The following is a 14,427-nucleotide window of genomic DNA, read 5'->3' as shown; positions in this document are numbered from 1 at the left end:
CCTTTGCTCTCTTGTCAAAGATCGTTGACTAGATTTGTGAGGATTTATTTTGGACTCTCTATTCTGTCCTGTTAATTTATGTGTCTATTCTTTTGCCAATAACACTGTCTTAATTACTGTAGCCTTATACTGAGTCTTGAAATCAGGTAGTGTGAGTAGTCCAGCTTTGTTCATTTTCTTTGTTTATTTTCAGTATTGTGTTGGCCTTCTTAGGTCTTTTGTTTTCCATATAAACTTAAGAATTAGTATGATGATACCTATAAAATAGCTTACTAGGATTTTGACTGGGACTGGGTTGAATCTATAGATTAAAATGGAAAAATGGAAACAACTGATATCTTAACAATATTAAGTATTCTAATCCACAGATTATCTCCCCATTTATATAGATCTTTGATTTTTTTAAATCAGTGTTTTATAGTTTTCCACTGTATATATATACACTGTATATATTCTGTATATATTCTCTCAGATCTGTACCTTAGCATTTCATTTTGGTGGGTGCTTTTTAAATGGGGTTTCCTGAGTCTAAAAAGTTTGAGAAAACTGTTCACACAAATCACCTAACCTACTTGGGACTTGGTATTTATTTGTACATGTGTATAGTACTTCCTGCACTTATCACTATACAGGGTTATTATAATGATGAAATACAATACATGGAAAAATTACATGCAAATTAGAAATCACTAAACAAGTATAAGGCGGGGGGAGATTTATAAAGATAGGTAGGAAAAAACCAAAATTTGTACTCAATTGTATATTTAATGTAGACCCACTAAATGACAAAGGAGTAGATATTTAATGTAGGGTCTTCTGGAAATTAATCTGATTGATAGGGTATAATTCAATGGAAAATGGGTAAAACTTAGAACAGTGCAATAGATGAGTGTTTTGGTAAGAATTTTACAAAAAAGGGACTTAGACATAATTTAACATCTTCATTTTACATATGTTGTAGGTTGTTCTCACTAGGAAATATTAGTATATATGGCAAATTATAATGCAGTTATCATGTACATTCTCGTTTAGCCATTTTCTCTTTTTGAGTATTTGAAGAAAAGTGAAGGAAGAGTAACTAGTCAGAGTTTAAAGGAGTAAGTGATGTAATCAGTAAGACCTCAAATTCTAAACCCTCAATTGGACTTAACTACAGAAATTCTGAGAATACCTTTTATCCTCTGCTCTTGTATCATTTACATTGTCCTTCAGAAACAATTTGGCTTTTGCACACACTATCTCCTGGGTAAAGCAACTAGAAGAAGGCTGGCAGCAGGCTCCAAATATTTTCTTATGCCATTCAAAATTGAAGTGCCTTTCTAGATCCAGAAAAAGAACAATTATGGTCATTTAAAATCCCTGGAAATGGCTGTGTGATAGAATATGGCATTTACATTTGGAACTGCTTAATCATTCTTTTATAGACTAGCTGAAAGTTATTTTGTCTCTCTGGCATTTTCTTATGTCTAAGCTGCCTTCCTCTGTCATCCAGGGCTCAGTTTCAAGGTTGAAATACATTATGATAATCACAGTCAACCCAAAGGCATCCATTCCAAACTCTCCATAACTTCATGCTTTCCCTATCAATTTCACTTCAGTTAAAAGGCCAGTTAAAAGAAGAATGTATGAATAAATATGAGCTTACAAATTCTATTGCCATATTACCTCACATACTCAGGCTTTTTATTAAATTTGCCATCTTCACATTATAGTATACATTAAAAAGATGGCATGTACATAAACATCTTCAGAAATTAAGTGACTCCACTTTAAAAAGCTGAACTTTCTGAAGTAAAGGTTCCCCATTTTTTACCTAAATTATCATCTATATTCCATCTTGGATACTTCTATTACTTCACATTTCTTCAATCACTTCTCTCCCAAAGCCAATGAAGAAAAACAATACAGGGAAATATAAATTATTTTTTATTACTAAAGTATTACCAACCTCACGCATTCTTCAACTAGAGTTTTAGCTTCAGGGCAAAACCATGGCTATAATCCAAGCCAATTCCCAGGTCTGAGGCTTATAAGTATCTGATAACAAGCACTTTACAGTTTATCTGGGTCTTGGCTTCTTTGCGAGCAAAACAAGGGAAGTGGACATGATGATCAGCAACTTTTCTTAAACAAACATCAACTATTTGAACGTTTTAACTCCTACTGCTTACATTTGCACATAGAATGTAGGATCTTTTTGAAAACATTACTGGAATAAAAGATCTACAGAATAACAGTAGCTCACAAAGGAAATAACAATATAAGCAAGTGCTAGATATAAACATTTAGGTTAGTAAAATGTTATAATCCTAACAAAAGCCTTCTCTTAAGATTCTGTATAGACCAGCTTAAATTTTTTTTTCCTGACTCCAATAACAATTTTTCTGTAAAACCTTTCCTGCTTCAGAAGTTCTTATGCTAACTACCTCTTCTAGGTTCTCACGGCACAGGATTTCCTTTCTATCAAAGAATTTCAATCAGACTATGAACTCCTTCCTTATTTGTCCACATAAACTGGATCATACAAACATTATTCAGATTGAATTTTAGCTTTTATGTGCACTTCCCTATCTAAACAGAAGGGGGACAATTTGGAAGGGGTCTGGCCAACAATCACAAAATATTGGGGAAAAAACCTTGTTCTGCTTGAGTTCTCTTTAAAATTCTGTGTATATAAGGCTGGAGTATTTATCAGTTTTTAAATTCTGGGTTTACAGATAAGGTCTTCATACTTGGTTACAGCTCTCATAATACTTAATATTAGGAATATACTAGGGGTGCCTGGGTGGCTCAGTCGTTAAGCCTCTGTCTTCGGCTCAGGTCATGATCTCAGGGTCTTGGGATCGAGCCCCACATCAGGCTCTCCGCGGGGAACCTGCTCCCCTCTCTATCTCTGCCTGCTGCTCTGCCTACTTGTGATCTCTCTCTCTGTCAAATAAATAAATAAAATCTTTAAAAAAGGAATATACTAGCTGCTTAATAAATGCGGAATATGGAAAAAATAAAAGGTTAAAGATTTAAGAATTAACATAGCATTAACTTTTCAGGTATACTAGTAGGTATTCAGCAGAATGAATATAAAAATTATTATTTAAATGTAAGGTTTCTGATAAGCAGTTTGAAGTAATGGAGGAGTAAAAGTGTAACCTAATACAACTGTGTGACAAACTCACTGAGTTTGTGTGTGTCATTCTAAAACTAGACCCAATTGAGTTTACAGGGCTATAATGAATAAAGACATGTATGTAAAGCATCTATCACTCCATGCCCCCCCCACAGGAGGTGCTCAATAAATATATGGCAATATTACATAACTCATTCCTCAACATAACTTCAGCCTTAATAGTGATAATGCCTTTCCTTCTTTGCTTCATTTCAACATATCCCTCATTTGTTACTTAAGTCCCTTCTGATAACACCTCAGTTAAAAATTTCAGGTATGTATGCTTTTCCCAACTATTAGCTTCATTACAAAATTCTATTAGGAAGATAATCTTCCATACTCTAACTATAGAAAAAATCACTTTTGATATTACATTGCTTTTCTGGAGTCCTAGAACAGTAATAATATTTATGACACTGAGCACTAAAGTTTACAAAGCAGTAAATAGCTTTTGAGGCTGATTAAGCACCTCTGTTTCACTTCACATACTCCAGAACCATAGGCATTACCCCTTAATTAAATGCTTGTTTATGTTACACAAGGACCTTTTCTGGTCCTACCCCTTTCAACAAATATTAGAATGAGAAAGGAGGGGAAAAAGCTAAATTATTGGAGAAGATGCTATTAACACTAAACTTCTGTTCAAAGCTGGGTCAACAAGATGACATCATGTACAAGTTTTACTATTAAAAAAAAAACCAACAAAACAATATCAAGAGGCACCTGGCTGGCTCAGTGGGTACAGTATGAGACTCTTAATCTCAGGGTTGTAAGTTTGAGGCCCATGTTGGGTGTAGAGATTACTTAAAAATAAAATCTTTAAGGATTTTACTTATTTATTTGACAGAGAGACAACGTGAGAGGGAACAAAAACAGAGTGAATGGGAGGAGGAGAAGCAGGCTTCCTGCAGAGCAGGGAGAGCAAAGCGGGGCTCCATCCCAGGACCCTGGGATCATGACCTGAGCCAAAGGCAGATGGTAAACTGACTGAGCCACCCAGGCATCCCCTAAAAATAAAATCTTAAAAAAAAAAAAAAAATCAAAACGAACCCCCCCACACCAGAAAAAGCTGTCATTTGGAAAGATATCAATTACATTTGAAATGTTAGAGTTCAGGAGTACAGGTAAAACCACAAATATCAGATAATAGACAATGCTTCTTTTCAATTTTATTTGGAAATAATTATAAAGTCATTTTAGAATTTTCATATGATATTAATAGTTCAGCACTGGAGTGGCAAAAGAACAGAAAGATACAAGTTTCTATATCATTATCAAAGATGAATGTGTCTTCTCTCATTTATGTGGGTTTTATCCCAGAGTAAGATAAAGGAAAAGTTAAAAGAGAAAACCTTAGAAATCCCTGACAAATTATCTCAGGGCTTTGCAGTTCATAGGAAGTTCAGCTGTCATCATTACTTTTAACCCCTAGTTCAGGCAGCCAGTGGTAAATCCATACTTTTACACACACAGGAGGAAAGACAATGTAAGGCTGCATGTTATAATTCATGGTAGAATGTGTGTTTTTCAGCAAGGGAAAAAAACACCTTTACAGAGCCAGAAAAACAGCAGTCTACATGTCCTGAGTGGGAAAATGCCAACTAGATACACTGCATTTATGAAATTGAGCAGCTGATCGCAGATTGAAAATGATAATGATATGCAAATGTAATGGTATAATAAAGCAAAGAAAGTGATCATTCATCAGATAAATCATCCCCTATACCAGTTTCTATCACCCAAATGTCCTCTGTCTCCACCCACTATTTAATCCACCAAGAAAAGTCTGAATAAATAGCTTTTTCTGGTCTGTAAGATAAACACCAAATTGTATTTTACCCGTTCTCTCAACTAATTTGTTCTTGCATATTTTGCAGTTGCTATTAAGTTTATCAACTTGTTTTATTTCCAATCATCTTTATCGTTCACACTAACAGAAAGGGGACAGAGTGGTAAATAATCGAAAGCACTCAAAAAGCAAAATTTTATAAATTTACATAAGATGTTAAAAGAACTTGAAGCCATGATACATCAGGATCTGGAGCTATTCTTCCTGGAGAAAAGCTACTTAGAACAGACATGATAGCTGTCTTCAAATATACACAGTCATTCCACAAACAGTGCCAAAAACTAAAACTGGTAGATGAACATTGTAGCGAGGACAATTTGAGTTCACTGTATAAAAGACAACTCTTGTATGTGGGTGGTATGGAACACTCAGGAACCAAATGACCTTGAACAGAAAGGTGGCTGGACTAAAACTAAATGACCTCTAAAGCCTCTTCTCACTCTTGAGTCTCCTGAGTCTATGACTTTGTGGTGTATGTTTAAAGTCAGAATGACATCTAGACATTCGTCAGCAGTTCGTGAAATCATACAACGTTCTAACTGTGAGCTTTTGGGTCTGAGGGTCAGGGGAGTGACGAACAGAATGCTGACCCTGAGTCCGTGCTTTGAAAATCCCTTATGCTCCTGGTGAGGTCAGAGTACCCATTTCAGTGCAGCTTATACTACTCAAAACCTTCTGGAACAAGCAAACAATTGTTAACTTTCTCTGTGGGTTTCTTACCAAAAACTGACAAACAAAACAAACAAAACTAAAAAATTGGAAGAGGAAAAAAATCACTGGGCTGTAAAAAAATATTTTGAACGAAAGAATGTAGGGTGCTGACAAGACCTGTATTTAAGGAATTTATCATGAAATCCAGACAGGACAGGAATCTAATGGAATGAGTGAAATGAGCAGTTTGTATACAAGGAATGAAGGTTTCCAGAGGGGTGGATGCAGAAAAGCTACTTTTAAAGACAGGAGCCATAATCATTTTTGAAAATTAAATGCAACTATATGCTCTCCACCTTGTTCAACTCTACAAGTTTATGCAAAAGACAGAGCAAGTGAAACACACAACAAAGATATCTGCTGTAGATCTGGGTGAGGATATCCTGAGCAAATGTTGAGAGTTGAAGGTATTTAAGTGATAAGTGTTTCAGATAGGAGAAACATGTGCAAAGGCCCTGAGCTAAGAGGAAGCAGAGCACATTTAAAGAACTAAAAGACTAAGAGAGACAAGAAAAGTGATACACAGGAACTAATGTATGACATACACTACAGGCCATGTTAGGATTTAATTTTTAGGCTAAGATCATCAGTAAACCTGAGAAGGATTTTTAAACACAGTGACATAACGATCAGATCTGGAGTTTGAAAAGATCACCAGATACTGCGTAAAGCATGTATTTTACAAGTTACCAAAGTAGAAGCAGAGAGACCATTTCAATAGGTTATAACAATGATAGTCTAGAACAAAGGGTGGTACTGGAGATGGAAAGTACATGCATTCAAGAGGTATTTCAAATTGTGAAAGTGAATAAGGGAAACTTCATTTAAAACTGAGTCTAGAGGCCAGAAGGGAAAGCTCTCTAGCCCTATTACTTGTCACCAATTATAACCCAACAGGAAGAGACATACCTTGTATTCTGAGACATACCTTGTAGGAAGAAGCCTACTTTGTTACTTCAGCAAGGAGGAGGAAAATTTTCTCCTAGCCCACCAACAAGCTCAGCCAGTAAGAAAATAACCGCAACTCAGCCAACAAGAAACTGTTACCATCCCGAACTTTCACTTTCCTCAAACAGACTTTCCTTCAAAGCTGTCCCTCCCAACTTCCTCCTTTTCTTTATAATGAAACATTCCTCTCCTTGGACCTCCGGACTTGTCTAGGGTTTGTCATAGCTTGCGCGTCACAAATTGCAATTCTTCTGCTATTCCTGAATAAAGCCATTTGGCTGGTAAAATAACTTGCTATTTTATTTTAAAGGTGAACAAAATATGACAGCCAGTTTATTTTTTTTAAGATTTTATTTATTAGAGAGGGAACGAGAGAGAGAGCATGCAAGCACAATCGGGGGTGGGGCAGAGGAAGAGAAAGAGGGACAAGAAGACTCCCCACTGAGCAGGGAGTTGGACGCGGGGCTCGATCCCAGGACCCCGCGAACACAACCTGAGCCAAAGTCAGCTGCTTAACAGACTGAGCCACCTAGGCGCCCTAACAGTTTATGTGTTAAAGAGGTCAAATACAGAGATCTCTGGGAGGGACAATGTGAGAATTAGGGAACGTCTTCTGAAAATCAGCTCTATCTTAAAGGTTTAAAAGGCATTGGGAGCAGCAAGAATCTCTGGTTGAAGAAATGTGCTGAGATAAATAAGAACACAGAAAACTAAAGATGGAATTAGTTAGGTGTTTGGAATGAAGTCAGGGGTGTCTTCGGCAGAGTGGTTTGTGTGTGGGGACACTGCCTACAGGGCTTTTAAGAGAAAAAAATTTAAACTTTATACTCGAGACAATGCAAAGCCAGCACACAATTTTACTGAAGAGAGAAGCAAGATTTCATCTGCCTTTTGAACGAGGCATGAAGGGCTGTAACGTTGTATACGAGAGAAGAGTCTAAGGGTCAGAACTAGTGGAGAAGCAAAGGAATTAAAGAAGATGGGACCAAAAAATTTATAAGAAAACAGGCTGCCAAATGAAAACCAAATGGATGTGAAGAGTTAGAGAAAAGGAGGGGACGAGGACCATACTTAGGTTTCTATCCTGGAACCGGCTAAATTGCCAAACCATTTGCAGACACACAGAGAATACAGTAAGATAAATTAAAGTCACAGGTATTGTGACCAACCAAATGACAAAATATGAAAATATTCTGTTTCTAATCATAGTTACCATGTAATTACTTATTCTGCATATAATTATTAAACCTGGGTCCAATGGGAACTGGATGATATCAAGAATTCCTCTCTTTTTGCTCTGTATTATGAAGCTTTACACTCGGTAGGTCCTCAACAAATATTTCCTGTTTCTTTTTTAAAGATTTTATTTATCTATTTGAGAGAGAGACAGAATGAGAGAGAGAGAGAGAGCATGAGATGGGGGAGGGTCAGAGGGAGAAGCAGATTCCCTGCTGAGAAGGGAGCCTGATGCAGGATTCGATCCTGGGACTCCAGAATCATGACCTAAGCAAAGGCAGTCGCTTCATCAACTGAGCCACCCAGGCGCCCTCAACAAATACCTCTTAAGTAAATTAACAGTAACTGTGCCAACCAAGTTGATATCTAAATCGACTAAACTGACTATATGCTCGGCTGCAGCAATTACCAAAAAACCAAGTAACGATAGTTAACATACAGAAGTTATTTTAGGCAAAAAATGTCCAGAGCTGGGCAGACCAGCAATGGTTTAACCATATAGGTCAGCAGTGACATCAAGGAATAAGGTCCCTTCTTTCTCCTTACTGTGCATTCCCTAGCATTTGCTTTCATATTCACGCTGAACTGAATTGAATTGAATATATCAATTCCATTCTCCTGAGAAGATGAAGGGCCCAAAAATACATCCCTTTAGGATTTCACTTGGTTTTAGAAAGAAAGCCCTTCCCAGGAGATTTGTATTAAATATCCCTCTACCCAGCAATGTGTCACAGGGTCAACCCTGGCTGAAAGAGGTCTAAGGAAGAAGGAAAGGAGGGAGAAGGTGATTGGAAATGGGTGTTTAATGGGTTTATCTAAATTTGCCATGTTGGAATTCATATTTGGTCTACCAGAAATCTTAAGGGGAAAGGCAGGAGGTGGGTGAGGGAGAACCAGTACTAGAAAAAAAAAAAAATAGTAAGATAAAAATACAATAGCACGAAGATCTTGGTTCCTAATACTATTCTCCAGTAAAAGGAAGCAAGGCTCCTTGGAAAATGGCTGACTGTAGGTCTGTGGCAGGAAACACACAGTGGGTCTAGAGCAATCTGTAGTGCCAGAAAATAAGGAAATACTTACAAAAAACACAAACACAAAACCTTGTTGATGGAGTATGTCCAAGGGGCAAAGAGGCAAGTGAAAGAACTCCTAATGGCTAAAGCTGGAATAACTTGAACAATAAAATATAGTATCAGGTTAAAACCCAAAGGATAAAATAAATCTCCATGAGGTCACACTCATGATTAAATACATAAATAAAAAATAAAAATAAAATACATAAATAAAAAAGACAAACCTTCTGTGCAGAAGAATTCTTAATAACTTATGTAAATATTCTGCCCTCAAGGAAGTAAAGCATAACTCTGACCCTTTAAGTATATGGACTCTACACAGAGACTTCGTCCTAAAGAGCAGTATATGAAACAGAGGGGGGTAAAGTAACTCCACAAGGCAGGAGAAACCCGGGAAGCTCTAACTACTCCAGCCAGGTAATCAAGGTTAACATCAACAGTGATAATTCATGTTGATAGTAGGTACCCTTGATATGATGCAATGAGACTGGCATTTTACCTCTGTCAGCTTTCTCCCCAAAACAGACACTGCAGTATAATCACGAGATAAATATCATATAAAGCCCACAAGAGGGGTATTCTACAACACACCAGCAGATTTCAAAACTGTCAAAGACATCAAAAATAAAGAAAATATAAGAAAGTGTCACAGCTAAAAGGAACATAAAGAGAAATGAAAACTATATGCCATGTGGTATCCTGGATGAGATCGTGGAACGATATTAAGTAAAAGCTAAGGAAACTTGGATAAACAATGGGAAGTTAATAATAACCTATCAGTATTGGTTTATTAGTTATAACAAATGTACCAAATTATTGTAAGATATGAAAAGGGAAAATTCTGCATGTGGCAGGGAGAATGTATGCATCTGTACCATCTTCTCAATTTTTCTGTAAAGCTAATACTTCTCTTAAAAACTGTTAGAAATACAGTAGCTACCTATAATGCCACCACAGTACTGATACACTGAGAGATCTTTTATCAGTTTTGCTTTCCTCTATGAGCATCTGTATTCATACATCAAACACATTTATGTAATTTTTCTTTTTGTCCTAATGCACCAATTGTTGTTTGAAGCTTTTAATCCCAGTTAGTTAACATACAGTGTTACATTAGTTCCAGGTATACAATACGGTCATTCAACACTTCTGGTTTTTCTTTTTGTTTTGGCTAAATGATAAATACACATTCACTGTAGACAAATCAGAATACAGACTATTCTGTACAGAATACAGAATTAAAAAAAAAAAAAGCCACCACACACACAAAAAAAAGATGGTTGCCATTTTACTATATGGTCTTCCAGCCATATACTGAAATATCTAGATGAATATATATTCATCGATACACTACTCTTTTACCAGTCGTTTCCTAATTCACACATAACTGTAGAGTTCAGCTCAGAAGTCACTTTGTCTGGGAGCTCCTCCTTGGTTCCCAGACTAGGCCTAGTGCCCAAACAGACACTTGCATAGCTCTTGATAGTCCTTCTCCTAGTCAATATCACATTTGTAGTCAAATAATCAATTAAGAAATTAATCATTATTAATGTCTATCTTCCCTCTAAAATGTAAGCTTCGTGTATTATTCATCACAGTTTCCCCAGCATGATGCCTTGAACACAGCAGGCATTCAATGAGAAGTAACTGAGTAAATGAATGAATACTACATGTACACACTGAAATAACCACACAGCTAATAAGGTCACCCGTACAGACAGGAAAAAATATTCAAGAAACCTTAGTAAAAGAGATGTAAAACAATGTGCACAGCAAATCCCTGGTTTTATTTTAGTACTAATAACAAAAACTTCTTCCATGAACAGAAAAAACATACAACAAACAGTTCATAATAATTAACTTTAGGTGAGGGATTTCTGCAGGCTTTCACTTTCTAGTGTATATATTTTTATTATGGTTCAATTTTTAATGAGTACGTATTTTTATTAGAAAAACAAGGATAAAATATATATGCATTATAGGAAAGTTGGAAAATAAAGACAAGTTAAAAAAAAAAAACTCCAATCGTCAGTCTCACTACACCAGACACAACCACAGGTTAACAATTTACCTTACAAATTAATTTTGGTTTGACAAGGTATAGAAAAATTTTTATTTTGTCTTTTATGTCTCATTTCATCCACATAATCATCCTTTCAGGTGGACAGCCCTTGGTCACAAAAGAAGTAACAAAAAGGGGTTGAATGAGTAGTATGAGACCCCAGGGCTGGTTAGAAACAGACAGAAGAAAGGGCTCTCCTAATACTCTTGGGACTCCTTATTAACCCTAACAGTACAAGCAACAAATAGTCAAAGATAAGATTTCTTATATACTGGGTAATAGGTGAATTCAAATGTAAGAGCTCTGTAAATGTAAATTAACCACTTTAATAATATTTTAAATGTTGTTCAGATAGTTAGACAAATATTTATGGTGGCCCCTAGAAAAGACATCAGTAATGATTTAAAAAAAACAGAATAACCATTGATACATGTAATCAACTTGGATAGATTACAAAGGAATTATCCTTAGTGAAAAAAACTCCAGCCTCCAAGGCTACACTATATTATTCCATTTATACAAAGTTCTCAAAAAAAAAAAAAAAATTTCAGAGATGATAGCAGCTTAGTGGTTACCAGGAATTAGCAACAGGGGAGAGGATTGGGAGTGACTATAAAGTGGTGGTACAAGGGAGCTCTTTGCGGGTGTGGTACAGTTTCGTATCTTGAGTATGGTGACAGTTAGCCAAATAGATATAAATGATAAAATTACAAAGAACTACACACACAAACACATGTGCGTGTACACACACACACACACACACACACACACACAAAAGCAGGTAAAACTGCTGAGACCTGATTAAGATTTGTGGATTGTACCAATACCAAGTTCCTGGTTTTGCTATTATAGTACAGTTCCGTAAGATGTTACCATTGGGGAAAACTGGGAGAAGGTTACACAGCAACCCTGTGTACTATTTTGGCAATTTCCTGTGAATATTTAACTATTTTGAAATTAAAAGTTTTTTGAAATGGGCAAAAAGACAGTTGGTAAATGATAAATGATACCAACAAACAAACAAACAAACCAAAAAAACCACCTCATAATCTACCCTTGTCAGAAACCCTTTATACTAGGTTTTCATGAACTTTCAATGTGGAGTAGTAACTGAAGAGGACACTACAGGGGGAAATTTCTAACAGCCGTCTTACAACAGAATGGGATCTCAGGCAGGCAGTCGGCTCCCCACTGGAGGTATCTGAAAAAGATGGGATGATTTTTCTGACAAGGGATATGATGAGGATGACTCTCATATTAATTTACATGTGGGACTAAAAACTAATTCTACGGCCCCTCTGTGGATTTGGCAAACACATGGCATAGGTAACACAAATCTCACTCTATCCCTTCCCAATTTATGATCATGTCAGACACTATTAGATTGCAACACTCCTTTACAAATGTCTCCCACAAGCCTCCTAATTGTCAACAGGTTCTCCAGACAGCTACTACCAGTCTCAGGTGGTACTTCCTAACAATGCAGTTGATATTCTATAAACTCTCTGATGATGGCAAAACTATAAACTTTAATTCAAAAGTAAAGCTTGCCAAACCTTGCACTAGAACCAAGAAGACTAATACCCTAATAGGTTCCACAGAACACTGCCTCCAGCTGTAGCAATAATCATAATCACTATGATCATGCTTTGAAATTTAATAGCCACTCTGATCTAATAACGAATATCACTCAAAATAAATTAGACTCACCTTTTAAACTACTCTTACAGAAACGGTGAGAAATAATTCTTGGTCTATAATAGGTGAAATTCTAGCACATGGAAGTGAGCAATAACATGCCTTAAATATAGTTAAAAACAAAAAAGCATACCCAAGTACTACTTATAAAATTCAAGGCTTTGAATCTCTTGAGTACTCTACAAACACCTTTAATTTCAAAAGTAGTGTAACAAAGAAAATCTCAAATGGGAAAAATAAGTGTATACTTAGTAATTAAAACTATTATCTCTGAAATAACCAAAAAGTTAATAACCAATTTTGAAAGTTTATAAATATCAGAAAGTAAAAGGAACCCAAACTGGGTGTAATTGCCAAAAAGGAAGCCTTTGTTGGATGCACAGGATTCTAGGAGTAGATCATGATACCAACTGAAAAGAGCACGGCAGCTCATAAACAGAACTAAAGCACAGACACAAAAGATTCTTTAAGTGTTTCATCTTTTTAAAAGATGTTTAAGGAATATGAAAGGATAAAACCAACCTCTTCAACTAGCCAAGAAACGAAATAAAAACAGGAAGTATGTATCTCCTATAGAAGTGCTGTCTCCTAATTCTGTGCATCATCAAGCCATCTCAAATAACAGTTCTATCCCACAAGACTATTAGTCCTAATGTTAGGGATCTTCCAACCAAATTTATAGATGTACCCAATTAGAGTAGAGCAAACAGACTGCCATTGTTGGTGGTGTCACTACAGAGGATCTTTTACTCTTTCCTTATTTACTTTCTTTATTTGCAAAATGGGAAGTTGCTCCCAATGGAAAATCTCCTTAGAGGGTCAACTATAAGACAGCACCAAGATACAAGGTTTTGTTATGATAACCAAAATGCCTCTTTGTAACAAAAATATTTTCATGCTTTATGACATATTTTGATTTTTCTCTTGGTATTTATCATGGAAATTCCTGATATATGATCTAAAAAATAAGAAGAGCTTTTGAAAGATTCTCCTAAACAGGAATTGGTGCTTCCCTCAGTCATCTGGTGACTTCTGGCTTCCTGGCCTTAGTCTCTCTTTTATTCCCTTGTGTCATTGCAACCAAGAGGTATCAGTTGGTACGAAGTTTGGTAATAAAATGTCTTCCCCTGCCACATGGTAATTACTCATATAGCTCTCTCTCTCTCTCATGGTCTTCCTAGAGAATGAAATACTTAATCTCGTACATTCATATCCCTAGTGTTGAGCATGAGGCTTGCACATAGTAGTCCCTGGGGGAATGTTTATTAAAACATTTAATAATCACTGTAAAACCCTCTGGAGAAAAACAACTCTACTGTTTACTTGAATTTTATTTTTCAAGCTTTTCTAGACAAATAGAACATAACACCCAATAATTTGCGCTTTGTCTCTACAGTTCATTATTTTTCAAATCCAAGGAGTTGAGGGAAATTGGAAGGGGAGGTGAACCATGAGAGACTATGGACTCTGAAAAACAATCTGAGGGTTTTGAAGGGGCGGGGGGTAGGAGGTTGGGGGAACCAGGTGGTGGGTATTGGAGAGGGCACGGATTGCATGGAGCACTGGGTGTGGTGCAAAAACAATGAATACTGTTATGCTGAAAATAAATTTTAAAAATTAAAATAAAAAAATAAATGACCTTATCTGGACCAGCTAGTTCAGCCTCTTATTTCTTTGTACCCCAGTT

General features: G+C 36.3%; 1 protein-coding gene across 2 annotated transcripts in view; it reads right to left on the bottom strand.

Annotated features, from left to right (window-relative positions):
• Positions 1-14,427, bottom strand: part of PEAK1 (pseudopodium enriched atypical kinase 1) — a 291,481-nt gene that overhangs the window by 187,498 nt on the left and 89,556 nt on the right. The window lies entirely within an intron of this gene.

The sequence above is a fragment of the Lontra canadensis genome, unplaced genomic scaffold, assembly GCF_010015895.1.
Source record: "Lontra canadensis isolate GAN:19392208 unplaced genomic scaffold, GSC_riverotter_1.0 scaffold28, whole genome shotgun sequence".
NCBI classification, from domain to species: domain Eukaryota; kingdom Metazoa; phylum Chordata; class Mammalia; order Carnivora; family Mustelidae; genus Lontra; species Lontra canadensis.
Note: the sequence above shows the minus strand (reverse complement) of the source record. Positions and strands in the feature narration are given on the sequence as shown.